The sequence below is a fragment of the Musca vetustissima genome, unplaced genomic scaffold (assembly GCF_032173495.1).
Source record: "Musca vetustissima isolate MV318-11 ecotype Yass unplaced genomic scaffold, APGP_CSIRO_Mvet_v1 utg71041, whole genome shotgun sequence".
Classification (NCBI taxonomy): domain Eukaryota; kingdom Metazoa; phylum Arthropoda; class Insecta; order Diptera; family Muscidae; genus Musca; species Musca vetustissima.
The window spans coordinates 49,563-62,417 of NW_026874987.1; the positions used below are offsets into that span (position 1 = coordinate 49,563).

Below are 12,855 nucleotides of genomic sequence, written 5' to 3' on the forward strand. Positions count from 1 at the left end.
TTGTCGCAATCATTGTCGTCGTCCGCGTCGTTAACGCCCTCGAATGTTGTGTCGTCGTCGCCGTCGGTGCCGCCATCATTGTTGTCGTGTCGTGTAAAAAATTCCGACGATTTTTGTAGAGAATCAAATAACGATTATTTGACGAATCAACACGAACTCTATAATTGTAATAATATTAATAATAATAACAACAACAACAATAATAATTATAATAATAAAAATCAAAATTATCGCGAGAAAACGGAAAATCGGAACGCGGAACAGAATGTGGAATTAAGGCATAAAGTGGAAAATGAAACAAGTAATTGTTGTTATAGCATTGATAAGTCCCAAAGTGATAAAGTGATCTACTATCAGGCCTTTGCCGTAACCGAACCTGTGCAAATACCCCAAAGAGGGACAACAACAGCTCCAACTGAGGATCAACAAGAAGATCTACTTTCATCCTCTTTGCCGCGTAACTATGGCAGTGATGTGGATGGTAGCTCATTTGCCCGCCAGCTGTATTTAAGACAAAGTTTAAGATCCTATCGGAATCAGGGCCCGCCACCGGTACCACCCAAACCCCCAGCCGAGGATAATAATAACGACACATCCTCCACCTATGATCCGCAAAGGTTCTATCGAAAATTACAGCGTTTCGAGAAACAAAATACGGTTATAAATCAAACGTTAAGTCGTGAGAATTTACGTTCCAATGCCGAACGTTCCATTACCCCGGAACGTTGTGAACTTTTGAATTGTTTTCCCAGCTATCGGAATCGGGCGAATCTCGCCAAAGAAAAAGAGGCGGAATATCAAAGTTCACAAGATAATTTTAATGAATCACCATTAAATGGTTCATATCCTGGCTATACCAACCTTCCCCAGCCTAACAGTTATCTTAACGAACCAGCCACCTATGTGGCCACAAGTCCTAAACGAACTTTACGATATGATCATCATGGTCGCTTGAAATCCACACATTTCGTATCACAGCTTCCCATTACAACGGGACAAAAGCGGCGGAATTCATTGGAAAATGAAACAGGAGGACCCCAAAGGGCCTATAGTTATACACCCATAAAATTAACCCCGACATTAACGCGTAAATTTACCTATACACCGAAACATACGATAACCGCGGAATTAACCGAAGTCAATGAAGATGAATATGAAAGCAATGAGAAATTACAAAAGAATCATGAAAATACAACGATCTCGAGTTTAGTGAAATATGAAAATCACAAAAACCCAACACAACAACAACAACAAAGTGAAAAATTAAAAGAAATTGAAAAATTTAACGAAAGTGAAAAAACCTCTCACAAAACAAAAGAAAATCAAATTGAAAATTTCGAAAAAATCCAATTAGAAAATAAAGAAGTGCAAAAACAAAGTGAACCGCCAAAAGAAAATACATCTCTTCCTCCAAGACCCACACCTTTAAAATTAAATAATACTTCTGCTGCTTCGCCACAATCTCCAATATCGTCGAGTACCTCATCGCCCACACATTTACTGCCACCGAAAAAATCTCACTCCTCACCGTTGGTATTACAACATCAGGAACAACCTTCAAGTCCTGTGTGGTTAAGTTCCGAAACCATTGCATCACAAACATCATCCACCCAGCGTAACTATTTGGATGAAACTCAATCGAATTGTAGCGATCAAACGACAATATTCCACTTTGAACCGGATAATACATCACCTTCGGCATCATCGTTGCTGTATGGTTCGGGTACTTCGCCGCTGGTGAATGGCCATACCTCCACTGTTGGTAGTGGTAATTTTCTTAAAGGACCTCTTTTAATAAGACGTTTACCGGCCATACAATCATTTGGTTATATTCCAACACATTCATCATCGCTGGGCAGTGCCAATGTGCGAGAGTACATTGAAAAAGAGGTAAGTCGTAGAGAGATAAGACAGAATGTTTAGAAATATATAAAAATTAAAAAAAAAATCTCAAATGAAAAGAGGATAATATCGTGAAATATAAAAAAAGTTTTCCCAAATAAATATAAATTTATGTTCTATATGGACTAATTTTTAACAGGAGGTAGAGTCACAGAAAATTTTCAGGATAAACAGTTTTTTTATATAGACTATGGAATATATCTTGAGAATTGATCTTTATTACTTAGTCCCGATTTAGGCAATTTTACTTGCAGATATTTATAATTTTTTGGTGAGTGAGGCGAAGGGCTGGCATTCCACCAACTCTCTCATCTACAAATTGCACAATTGATGCAATTAGGACGTTTTTTTAAGTTATATGAACTCTTCTTGGTCAAAGATATTTTATTAGAATTTCTTCATTCATACCATTCCATTCATACTTTAGATGAAACATTCTTGACAAAATTATTTTCTTTAAGTCGTCCTTGTTAAAATCAAATTTAGGAACTTTTCTTAAATCAATGATAATTTATAGATTATAGCAAACCAAATAAGAACTTTTTTCATGAAATATAAATTATGAATGTTTTATTTGAAATTGCATTGGTTTATATTGCTGCTGAAGTGCAAAGACTCTCCGCATCCTTACATTTATTTAATAAACCCTTGTTCTAACATTTATGAACCGTTAATTGTTTTTAGGAACTTTCTATGAACTTTTTGCATACATTTTCTTTGTAAGAAAATGACTAGGGTTGTGTCTCTTCGGAACGAATTAGTTCAACTAGATTATTCCGCAAAAGGAACTATCGGTACAAGATCCTGTTTTTTCGTTCATTTTTGCTTCCCAATAACGCACTACCTTTTGCTGCAATTCATATGCATTTTCTAGTTCTTTTAATACAATCAGTTCATCTCTTATACCATATAACAGACAGGTTTGAATATTTTCCAAATACGTAACTACTCCCTAGCGTATTTTAATGAACACGAGCTACTAAATTGACCGAATAAACTGAAGTGTTCTTTTTATTTCGTTATTCTAGTTCCGTTTACTAAAGTCGTGAATTATTGCTCAGGTTCACCTAGTTACTTTGGTTCCAATCTTTTATCTAGATGAACGAGAGTTCATTGATTAAAATTCATGATTAAATGATAACCGATCTAAAAAATTCAGAGTAATTTCGTTATACCTTTCGAATGGGTTAAGCTTTAGTGGTTCCCCAAACCCTCTGCAAATTTACACAGGGCGACGCGTAGAAAAAATTATATACATGATTTGTTAAAATTATATATGAGAAATATTTATACATTTTTCATTAAATATGAGTAAAAACACCTCAATAATTATTCCTCAACATTGTATCCAAATATCTCCAAAATTTTGCAGAATTTTAAATAAAAAAGGTACAAATGTACCCAGTTATAGATCGTAGGGTTAAAACATGTACAGAGGATAGTGTTTATGAAATTGTCATACTTTTTCTTTGGAGTTTTAATTATTGTTTATAAAAGTTCATTTTTTGGCTCATTTTGTCTTACAAGTATGAAACAATTCATAGTTTTTTTTTGGCAAGTATTCATAAATGTACACAACATTTTAGGAATCTTTATATAACTTTTTAGGAACTGTTGATTTACTTTCTAGTAACTAATTTTAATGTTAACACTAGAAAGACTGGAATTTTGTATATACCTATATTGCCTAAAATCGGTCGAAAAGACATTTTTTACCTTATTTTTTAAATTATTTACAATCATACAAAACGTTGTTATTATTTCGGTGAGAGGGCTCTAGAGTTTCCCTCTAGAAAAATAAGAGTGCGCACAAAATGTTCGATAAAGAGTAAGTGTTTACTCTAAGAGTGAAATCGACTGTTAAGCAGCTACTATGAATAATAAACGTAGTTCTATGTGGTACAAATGTCACCAAATTTTAAAAAGCTGTGTTATAATATACACAATTGTTTTTCGCTACCTAGTGTTAAATAATGTAATTTACTATAACAAGTACAACAACATTTCAGTTTAAGAACTTTTCTTTGTTTTTTACGAACTTTTTTCGTTATTTGTAGAAACTTTTTCTTAAAAAACTCTATAATTAAATATTTCATATGTGTAATGTTTATTAACTTTTATCATAAGCAATGAAACATTTTATAGTTTATTATGAAATATTCATAAATATATAATACTTTAAGGAATATTTTTCTTACTTTCTATGAACTATTCTTTTTTATTAAATTGCTAGAAATTTTTCTTAAATCTTACGTTAATGCTAGCAAATGATTCGTTAGAAACACTAGCAAATTAGAAAGTAAAAATCCAAATAAGAACTTTTCTTTATTTCTATGAATTATTTTCGTAATTTAAAGAAATTATGTCAACAACAACTTTTATAAAACAACTAGGAAGAATTAATTAATTCATAACACATTGTAGAGGTCAGGAACTATTCTTCTCACTTTCTAGGAAGTATTCTTAAAACTTAAATTTAAGTTAGAAAAACATCACTTAGATGGTGTAATTTTTTGGAGAATATGTTAAGATGGATGTCTTTGTATGTAAACTTGTCTTTGTTTTTATGAATTTGTTTCTTAAAATATATATGAACTTCTCATTATAAAAACGCCATTATTAATTCTTTTCATATATAAATAGAATGTTTAGGTATCTCGTATGCTACAACAGAACAAGGTCTCTATCTCTGAACTAAAAATGGACTGGACCGAAAATGCAAATATGGATTAACATTTTTAAAGCATTATCTAGCATGATTTACATATTTTTTCGTGTGCTCAAACTAATTGCTTTAGCATTTTTTCACTCCGTTTGAGATATCAGCATAACATGTTCTTTGATTGGGTGCGCTTTTAGATTGATATGGTAAATAGCCATCATATTCGCGTATCCAATTTAATGATAAGTCTTCTCTTGTTCGTTTTGAAAATTTCTCAGACGACTCCAGGCAAACAAGTTGTGGTGTAAAAGTCAGATCATGATATTCCTACACTGACCAAGAAGAACGGTTGTCACATGACCACTTCTGCTGAAGAAACTCGCTACAGACTCGCTACAGACGGACAGACGGACGGATGGACAGACGGACGGACGGACATGTATAAATCGACTCAGGAAGTGATTCTATGCATATTCTCAAAAGGAACCATGTGTCTATCTCGTTTCCTTTTGCCTGTTACAAACATATGCACAAAGACATAATACCCTGTACTACAGTGTAGTGAAGGGTATAAAAATGTGAATATATCGGAGTCGGAGTAGGTGTTTTTTCCACTCAATCGTAGAATTATAGGCTGATAATAGTAATAATTTAAAGATCTATAAGCTCTGTTTTACAATATCCAAATTTGCATGTAATAATGAATACATCTTTTATTGAATCAATGTCCGCAGGATTCTCCCTCCTTTTATTTGTGTATGAAAAAAATCAAATTTCAATTATCATAAAAACATTATTTATCAAAATAAAAATCTTCGACATTGATTGAAATGTGCATTGTGCACGATTATAAAAATAATTGAGTCAATTTTTGTATTCTAAAGAAAAAAAATGCAAATAAAATTGAAAGACAAATGACTCATTGTTAATTCTACTCGTTCGCTGTGGCACTTGAAATTGCAACGAGCCTTTTTGTGGCACTTCTCCTTCAGAATACGATAACCTTTGAACGGTTTATTCATCTCATATCCAGAGTAGTGTTTTATTTTCGAAATAAAATGCAAAATTCATGGCATTCGGCTTTTATTTTGAAATACTGTTGTTGTTGCTTTTTTAATATTGAAAATTAATGTAATAATACCGGCGATGTATCAACAAGAAACTGACTACGAAAAATTATTGGCTTTCATGTTTGTCAGAATGGATTCGTTCTTCCATACGGATGTGGAAAATAGACAGATAAACAACAGCAACAACAACAACAACCGACAGACATATTGATGTCCATCTTTCATGTGGCACAGTACACACAGTATATCGTGCCGGATATATGTATGTATACAATATTGGAACATATATGTATGTAGGTATTTGGATGCTGCTTGGTTGAAAATTTCATGTCCGCAAATAACATATACAAATACATATGTATGCGTGTAACAGCTTGTTCAGCAACAAATTTCAATTTTTATTGATTTCGGAATATTTACGACCTGTTCTTTTGTTGTTGTTGCTGTTCTGCCATTATTCGAATCGATACATTTGCGTTCGACTGTGGAAATTTATTTGCTTTATTTGTGTGTTTTTTTCGGTTGTGGAGGGGTGAGAGTATGTATGCAAAAAATAAATACACATACATACATATATGATGAAATATGTATGCTAGTGTTATTAAGGTGGGTCGTGAGAGAGGTCTATTTCCTCAAAATATTGCTATATAAAAATATTTAAAGACGGCTGGTCCAAATTGGGGCAGACATATCAATAATCATTATATTAGGTCTAAAGAACCTAACAAATTTCGAAAAAAGATCTTCAAGCTCATTGATGGTACCTCGAAATTTTATATCCGCCAGACCATATAGTCTATATATTTTACTAGATCTACTTTTTTCCATAAAAACATTTTCATAATAACATTCCAACCTGACCTCACCCCATCCGACCCACTTAACTGTTCCACTACACCACTTCTCCACATTAAGTATGAGTGTGTGTGTGTATGCGCGCATCTCTCCCCCATGTGTGTGTGTGTGTTTATTTTCCGAGTTCAATATACATTAAATTCAATATTTCGAAATAATATATATTTTATTTGCCTTTCGTAGCTATCCGAACATCTCTCGTAATTTCACAAAAAAATATTTATATTCCATTGTTTATTATTGTTATTGTTTTAAATTTAGTTTTTATAAACTACTTGAACTCAATTTATGTGCAAAGATAGAAAATGCAATTATCCGCATACACACACAGCCAAACAAATACACACACACACACACTTGCATAGCAATACACTCATGACTATAAACGCAATACAATGTTTTCTACATTTATTAGCCATATATTTTTGCTTTATGGCAGTGCTTCGGTTCTTCTTCTTATTTTTCCCTTGGAAACACAAATTTGTTTTTGTAGTTGACCTATTTTTTTTTTTTTTTTTTTTTTTTGTGTGTCGGGAGCAGGGAACTATATTATTGCTAAGAATTTTAATAATTTTAAAGAAATTGTTCTAAGGCAGAACTGATTTTTTTATAGAATTTTTATAGGGTAGTAATAGGGCCAAGGAATGGTAATAGATTAATCGAAGGGTCAGTTTGACCTGATAGACAAGCTGAGAGGTCAGAAGATTTCATGGACCAGCTGAAGGCGAGCTGTAGCTCAATGAATCTGGCGGAGTCTACACAAATAAGCTGAAGGCAATATTTATACACGAATTGAAGAGGCAGAGAGTCTACGTAAATGAGCTGAAAGTCCAGCGAATCCATAAAGCCAAGTTAAAATGTCTGGAATTTTATAACTACTATAGAAGACCTGTTTGACCTTATATACAAGCTGAAGGGTCAGGAGACAATCTTTATAGACGAATTGATGGGAACTAAATGCGAGCTGTATCTCAATGTGTCTTTAAAGGCAAATTGAAGAGGCGGACAGTCTATATAAACTAGCTGAAAATCCATCGAGTGCTAAAGCCAAGTTGAAAGGTCCGGTAGTTTACAAAGATGAGCTGTAGGTCCAGATAGTCTATCGTTAGGGAGCTGACGGGAATCATTCATACATGAGCTGAAATGATTTTTTCACAGACAAGCTGAAACAGGGAATCTTTAATAGAAGAACTAAGATCAGGGTATAATTTTGTAAGATCGGAAATCAGTCAATATAGATTCGAGCTGAAGGGACTCCCGCTTTTATAGACCAGCTGAAGCAGGAAGTTTTTTTCATAGATTAGCAAAAGCAGGGAGTGTTTCATAGACCACCTAAAACAGGGAGTCTTTCATAGATGAGCTGAAGTCCACTGAGTATTCATGAACGAGTTTAATGAAGATATTCGTTGACCATCTAAAGGGAGTCTTTCATAGAGGGCCTGTAGGGCCTGAATGTACTTCTTTATTGCAAAGCTGAATGTCGTGGGGTCTTTATAGATAGGCTGAAGTTCCTCATTGTATTTTATACACGACCTGAAACTCCAGAAAGTTTTTGTAGATGAAAGGAAGGCAAATCAGTTGACGATCTTGAGTGTGATCAGTGAACCGATATAGAGATGACCTGGTCTGTAAGCTTTTCATAGCCCACTCTGTTATAATTGAGCTGACCTTCCGGAGTCTTTACAGACGAATTGAAAGCAGAACTGGAGTCTGGTCAGTGAACCGTAATGTATAGACAACCTGGTAGACCGTTGAATCGATATATAGATGAGATGAAGGCTGATGGCATACATTGCAGTGAATCATGGAGGTATTAGGTCTCTGTTTCCGTAGAACCCTTTAAAAAGAAGTCCCAAATAAGGTATTTTGTATTTAGAAGTAGTAAATGATTCTTTTGTGTTTAGAAGACTTACAGAGCTATACAAGACCCATCGGTCTATGAGAGGAGACCTGAAGAATTTTATATATGTACAAAATATAGCCAGGAATTCGGCTGTCATTCGGCTTGGCTTGGCTGGAAGAATTGTTGGGTTATGAGTTTGTATCTAGAAGACCTGATGATAGCCTTATTTATATAGACCACCCTCAAGAGGTCTTCGGCATATAAATGACATCCATGAGGCCTTTAGAAGACCTATATGAAGTCTTTTTTATTTTAAGCAGATCTACAAGAGGCACCCTACCTCTTAAAAACATTCAGGAATGCGTCTACATGTACAAGGTCTGCAAGAAATCATGACCTGTCGGATGTCATTCCGAATTATAGAATTATATAGAATTAAGACCAGAAGATGTTTATTCTACAGAAGAGCTACAGGAAGTCTTCTTTATATCGAAAACCTTCAATAGGGCTTCTGCTTATTGGGAACCTGCAGGGTATAGTCTGTCAATGGAACATCTACAAGATGTCTTCAGTCTAGAGAAGATCTTCAGTAGTATTTTCATCTATGAACACCTGTTGACGGTCTTCTGTGTATAGAAAACTTGAAAAATCCTTCTGTCCAAGTTTTCCTTTGTCTATAGCAAAGCTTATCTATAGCAAAGCTATTGAAGACCTCTAAGGGGAGACATTCAGTGCCTATAGAAACCACCTCCTGCCTCTAGAAGAATTTGTAGAGCCTATAAGGCCTGTTGGAGGTTTCTATGAAAAATGAGTAAAGTTTTTTATCATTATAAGACCGTATGTAGTTAGGACTTCTGAGTGTAAAACGCCTTTAGACGGTCTTTTGTCTATAGAAGTCCTTCAAGAGGATTTCTAATTATAGAAGAGCTGTTGGAGGTCTTCCGTCCGTTAGATTACCAATAGCAGGTCTTCTAATATTAGGTTTCCTGTAAATTTGATGAGGATACCCTTATCTGGCTGTAAAAGATCTGACTACAGAAGACTTGCCAGAGATTTGTGGAAGCCATCCTTTCTAAGAGAATCTATAGTTTATGTTGTCGATTGATGACCGGTAGAAATTCTTTAAGTTCCAAAGGCCTTTGAAGATTGCATATGTTTTTCCATCTAAAGATTTGTAGATGGCATACACTCGATATTTGGGAAAAGCTATTCCTCATTTTCATTGCTGACTTGTACAAGGTGTATAAAAGATATTTTTTCTATGAAAGACCTCTGCACATTATTTTGTCTATATAAGATATAGTGAAGGTATTCTATGTACGGAATCTCTGTAGATGGTAGTGAAGACCTGTAGGAAGTGTCATGCCCGGTAGATGTATTCTACTAGGCCCTTTATCTATAGAAACACCTTGAAGTTCTACAATATGTAGAAGAGGCGTTTTATATCTGCAAGACCTCTCCTAAGAAAAGATACTTTCTAAAGAAAGCCTGTATGATATTGCCACTCGAAATTAGGATGAAGCCACCACTCATTTCTATAACATATTTGTAGAAGTTCTTCGGTGTATAGAATACCTTTTTTATGGAAGACCTGTATGTGTCCTTTTGTCTAAACATGTCTTCAATTTACGGATGGCCTTTGTAAGCGTTAAGTATAATGATGACCGGTAAGTGGTCTCTTGTTTGGTAGATATATTCTACCAGATGCTTTATCTTTTGAATACCCTGTAAGTACTTCAATATTTAGAAGTGGAGGTTCTGTATATGCCCTGTAAGAGAAATTATGTTATTTTGTAAAAGGTCTTCGTTGTATAGGATCCATTTTGTTATACGATAGGCCTGAATATGCCAATATATAAGGATTTCGATTTACAGAAGATCTGAGTAAGTCTTATAAAATACGTAAAGTGTAGTGAAGGCCTGTAGGAGTTCTCCCGCCTGGTAGTCGGTATTCCACCAGGTGTTATGTCTATAAAAACCCGTTATAAACCTTAAATTATTGTGGAGTTTTATTTCTGTAAGATCTGTAGATGGTTCGCTGTCTATCAAGACCTGTAATAAATATTATGTCACTCCAAAGCGGGAAGGTATGTGGAAGGTCTTCGATTTACGGAAAATCTGTGTATATCTTCAAAAAGGCGTTCTACTGTACGTTCTATATATAGAATGCCCTAATCCATATTCTATATGTAGAAGTTAGCTTCTCTTCTGCCCTCTTCCTGTGATATCTCACTCCAAATTCGGGAAAAGCGGGAAGGTATGTGGAAAGGTCTTCGAATAACGGAAGATCTGTGTAATTCTTCAAAAAGGTGTTCTACTGGGCGTTCTATATATAGAATGCCCTAATCCATATTCTATATGTAGAAGTTAGCCTCTCTTCTGTCCCCTTCCTGTGATATAGCCCTCATCGGGTTTGAATGGTACCCATCCCTACTTTTCATTCAAAAATTTCTTCGATATTTGCAAATATTGTTAATGGTTTTCATCGGCAACAAAAGAAATAAACAAATATTTATTCCGAAATTGTTGTTAAATATTCCAAGATGATTTATGGCATTGTTGTATTTGGCCTCACATGTTTTTTTTTCGCGATTTTCGATAGGATGTTTGTTTATAGCATGAAATGCGTGAAAATTTTCGAAAGGGAAGTGCCAAATTTCCGGCCTGTTAAATTAAACAATTGAAATCAAGAGAAATACCAAAAAGTATCAAAAAATAAAAAAAAAGTGTTAACAACAATTATCCGTGCTACATATGGGTCTCAAGTGTGATTGTGTGTTTGTGAATTTTTTGTAGAAGCAACAAAAACCTACTGTTTTATCGCAAATTTCAATTGAAAATTGCTGGGTTCAATTAACGAATATAGCGATGATATGGAGAAAATTGTTGGGTCATAAGACATGGCCATTCACTGCCACCATCACCACTACAACTACAAAAACAACAAAACCCCTGCGAATATTGGCAGGAAAATGTAAACAACACATGGAGAAAAACAAATTGTGGCGGCATGGCAATAAAAAGGAAGGCTTTTACGCGGAACGGAAAACACTTGACTTGATGGTGGTGGATTGGTCCGGTCCGCAGTGCAAAAAATCCAGACATGTGTTGCAGCACACATACCTATATCTACGAATTTTTGTAGAGATTCTGTTCTGGGTAGTGCGATTTGATTGATGGCATCAGTATTTTGCGAATTTATGTTCAGTTGCTGTAGTTGTTTTTTTTTGCTGCCAAGGAATTTATAGTGAACATTGCTTTGTTATGAATGAACTAGAAACACAATTTTTTGCCTCTATTCTTCTTCTTGTTTTTTTGTTGGGTGCTAACACACCTCATTCCCGTTCATTCTTTGAGTCAATAGAAAAGGTGTTAACATTTATTGATTTTTGATTGTTGCCAATAAACAACACGAGAACAATGAATATTCAGAAAGCGGAAGTGCTCAGGTCTTTTTTTTTCCTTGTTAGTTATAAACAATTTATATGGATCACAAAAATTGAGTTAGAAATTTCAATCAATTATGTGAAATGGCGGAAAAATGTGTGTCTGCGTGTTGAAAGCATGATTGAAGTCGTTTAATAAACCATCTATATGGCACGGGAATTGGCATAATTATAATTTACTTTTAATAATTCAAATTGAGTGTTGAAAAGGGTATTTGAGATGTTGTGGGCACCTGTTAAAGGCTATGTGTGAGTCACATGTCTGTTATAGAAATATATGGAATGTTTTCTACCCCGACACTCTATCAACGGTGTTTTATTTTTAGAGGTTTCCTGCCAATTTAGAGTTCTGATAAAGTAGGAACTCTTTATAGAACTTTCTATAGACACCAAAACTGGAAAATGTAGGAGTTGAATATTTATGATTGAGGATCTTAAGATGGTGTATACGAGGGCTACTAGTTATACTTCAGGTCTAGGCCACACATTTCCATTAGAAAGTTTGATTTTTTTTTTGGCATAAACGTACTTTCGTTTTTCGCCTAACCCCATGCAAAAAGTCTAATGGTGCCGAATTAATTGATATCTACCACTGAAATCTAACTTTCTGCAAATCCGAGACTGGACAATAATTTGCAATATTTACACTCTCTTGGCCGATTAGAGGTTAACAACTCATAAAGAAATAACTAACAGTACGTTTACATTTAACCGGATTTCGTTAACCCAGTGGGTTTCAATTGTCAATCCCTTTGCATATATCGCAAATAAATCCTCACAAAGTAGGTTAACCCGGTAAAAAGTGCATATGTAGGGTAGTTGTGTAGGATATCACACAAATACCCTACATCTAACTTTTTGCGGTTCTATATTGTGAGCTGGGGATATTTGCAACCTCTTGACCGATTATACGACAAAAATAACCAATCGGAACTTCATGTCAAATTTCAAAGCGATCAGCCCGACATTTCCGACCTCTAGTGGGGTAATAGAAGCCTTTAAATATTTACGTATAACTCCCACATCCTAGTTTATACATCACTATAATTGGTATCAGTTTAAAGGTCAACCTCTCCC

At 34.6% G+C, this 12,855-nt stretch overlaps 1 protein-coding gene across 1 annotated transcript in view; it reads left to right on the forward strand.

Annotated features, from left to right (window-relative positions):
• The first annotated feature begins 1,766 nt into the window (after positions 1-1,766).
• LOC133337523 (uncharacterized) overlaps positions 1,767-12,855 on the forward strand; it is a 93,288-nt gene continuing 82,199 nt past the window's right edge. Inside the window, exon 1 of the mRNA XM_061545742.1 lies at positions 1,767-1,890. The gene's annotated coding sequence lies outside the window, so the exon portion shown is untranslated. The remainder of the gene's footprint in view (positions 1,891-12,855) is intronic.